Raw genomic sequence first — 3,412 nt, forward strand, 5'->3', positions numbered from 1 at the left:
AATCCCCAAGTGTACAATCAATGACTCAAATTTATTTCTTGCTGAAATAAACAAGTAGTTCAATACTTAGTTTCCAAGGTCTTTCAGTACCTAGGCTTTCAATACCAAATTCCAAGGTATCCCTGTCGTTTTTTCTCTATTTCAGTCTGTTGGAAGGGGAATTTTTTTTAGGCAGGGGCATTGAAAGTAGTGCATATAACTCCCATTCTCATTCTATTGCCCAAAATTTAGTCACATGCCCACACCTAACTGCAAGGGAGGCCAAAAAGTGAGAACATGGATTTTGATGTCTAGCTAGCTAGCAGTCATTGCTCATGTGTGTTCTTTCTCTCTCTCTCTCCACACACACACACACACACACACACACACACACAAATAAACTCAATTATGTTTCAAATAGAACAAGTTAATAGTGAAGTAAAGGGACTTTTATTTAAGAATTGTATTCACTTCTACCCTTTCCCTCCTTCAGGCAGAATTGTTAATGAATATATAACAATAGTCAACTGAAACCTCAAAATGAGGGGGGAAAAAGCAAATTTTTGCAAGCATAACATTTATATAAAAATATATACTTTAACATAAACATATATATGGGGTGGTTTGGCTTGGTTTTCTTATTCCATTAACTAGTCAGATTCAGAACTAAGACTCATGTCTGGTTGCTTGTTTTAAAAGCCATCAAGCTCCATTTTAACTACACAATTAGTAAATGATGTTTGAGAAACATTCAACTCTGTATATAACAAAGATAAGAATTCCAGAAATGAAGGCAGCAGTCAGTTTAGTGTTTTTTTCCTTTGGGTAAGTTATCATTTACTTAAACTGTTCTCAAATTATTCTGTTTTTAATAGAAGCACTGCATGGTTGCACTTCTGAAGTCATAAACAGGAAGTGTAATATATAAATGTCAGTAAAACTAAAATTCAGTTCTATGGTTTGATGTTTTCTACCCTTCATATTTTATTTTTTCCCCTCTTATTAATACCATATTTATTTGTCTTCCCTCTGTCAAACCCTGAGCCAACCACTTTCCCCAGACTGCCTGGGAAGGTATAAAGGAACATACAGGGCAGACAAGACATGGGAGAAGGAACTATGGGAGGTGGAGACAGCTCCTTCACATGGTGAAGCAAATGAGAAAGGCCACCATCGGGCAAAAGAGCTCCATGGCCTCTGACAGGGCAAAGCCCAGAGGGCCTAGGCTAAGAGCCTGCTGCTCCTAGCATAACCAATGATGAGGCTCCCAAACACAGTCCCAATCCTAGCCCCTACTGTGGCAACCCCAGCCCCAATGAACTTGGCTCTTGTGTCAATGTCCCTTGAAAGGTGCTGGTTTGGAAGCTGTGGCTAGAAATAGGTCAGGGGAGCTGCTGAGGTTCTCACTGTCAGTGTCTCAGGTCGTTTCAGCACCACTGTAGGCAGTGATCAGTTCAGCAGCACAGAGGTGCTCCTGACCTAGGAGGGGGTGGAGAGAAACTTGATCCAGGGGTACATTTTTAGGGGATGATGGGATGTGGTAGGAGAGCTGCTCCCAATCCAGAGAGCCCTTTATATTTTCATGTTAATGTCTAATTTTGTATGTACTTAGAAACTACATAATGGCAAGTAGTAATATTATCTGATTGATTTTCTTTGACAACCAAACTCTTTGGGGTGTAAGGGAAATATGTGGGATAACCTAAATGTTGTACACTTTTGTGGAGGAGGGAATAGAAATGACCTAGAAACTGCTGTTTATTTGGCATCATTAGAAATTGCTTTAATGTATAGATTACCCAACTTTATTGTTGCCAGAAGACAGTGCAGGTGGACAGAGGACAGAGAGTGAATGACTAAATTTAGCTAGTTGAAAATCTTACACTTTGTACAGTCTTACTATGACACCTCAACCATGCCTTGACTATGTTCTACTACATAAATTCCTTTGTGAGGCAACTAAGAAATAGCTTAAGTATTGTAGAAATCCAGGATATTATCTCTCATCTTTGAATAAATTATGGTTTTGTAATAGTTAATAATATTTTCTATCTAACACTATTTCAGTGTCTCTGTTAAACAAACATTTCTATGGAGACTATGAGAAAAGATTCAAATTGACCAGTCCAGAGCTTTTATATTATACTAGAGGCCTGGTGCACAAAAATTTGTGCACTCAGGGGGGAGGGGGGAGGGTCCCTCAGCCCGTCCTGTGCCCTCTCGCAGTCTGGGACCCCTCAGGAGATAATGACCTGCTGGCTTAGGCCTGCTCCCGGGTGGCAGAGGGCAGGCCCAATCCCTAGGTGCAGCCCCTGGTCGGGCTCAGAGCAGGGCCGATTGGGGAGTTGGGGCACCGCCCCCTGTCATGCACAGAGCAGGGCGGATCGGGAGGTTGCGATGCCACCCCCAGTCACGCTCAGGAGACTATGAGAAAAGATTCAAATTGACCATTTCTCTTTTATTAGATTATATTAAATATTTCTGGAGAAATGTTACCAACATATAGATGTTTCTGTAACTTTAAAATGTTTTTCTTTAATTTTCTAAAATGTTTCTTTTCTTAATTTTTTCTTAAACTAAACATTGAAGAAACAATTTTACTCAAAGTTACAATATATGAGCCCTGTCCAGTGTGGATCAGTTGGTTGAGCACTGTCCTTTAGTAAGTGGTTCTCAACCTTCTGGCCCTTTAAATACAGTTCTCATGTTGTGACCCAACCATAAAATTACTTTCGTTGCTACTTCATAACTGTAATGTTGCTACTGTTATGAATCGTAATGTAAATATCTGATATGCAGGATGGTCTTAGGCGACCCCTGTGAAAGGGTTGTTCGACTGCCAAAGGGGTCGCGACCCACAGGTTGAGAACCGCTGCGGCTTACACTGAAAGGTCACAGGTTCAATTCCCGGTCAGGGAACTGGCACACAGCAAATGATATATTTGTTCATACTATAATTCTTATTAAAGCATCTATCCAGTACTTGCCCCTTAGTATGTTTCAAATAAATGTTAATTCCCTTTTATATTACAATTGAAATTATTTTCCTTTTCTCTAGATACATTTTAAAAAATATATTTATTAAGCTTTATTAAGGCATAATTGACATTCAATAAGCCACACATGTTTAAGGTATACAACTGATAACTTTTAACATGAGTATTTAAAGTGTACAATTGATGTTTTAACATGTATACACCCATGAAACCATCACCAGAATAAGACAGTGAACATATCCAACATCCCTGAGGGTTTCCCCTGCCTCTTTGTAATCCCTCCCTCCTTAACACTTCTCTCCTCAGGCAACCCTGGTCTTTTGCTCCTATATATTAGTTTGTATTTCCTAGAATTTTTTATATATAGAACTAGAGGCCCGGTGCACAAAAATTTGTGCACTCGGGTGGGTCCCTCAGCCCGGCCTGTGCCTTCTCGC

The sequence above is a fragment of the Myotis brandtii genome, unplaced genomic scaffold, assembly GCF_000412655.1.
Source record: "Myotis brandtii unplaced genomic scaffold, ASM41265v1 scaffold174, whole genome shotgun sequence".
NCBI classification, from domain to species: Eukaryota; Metazoa; Chordata; class Mammalia; order Chiroptera; family Vespertilionidae; genus Myotis; species Myotis brandtii.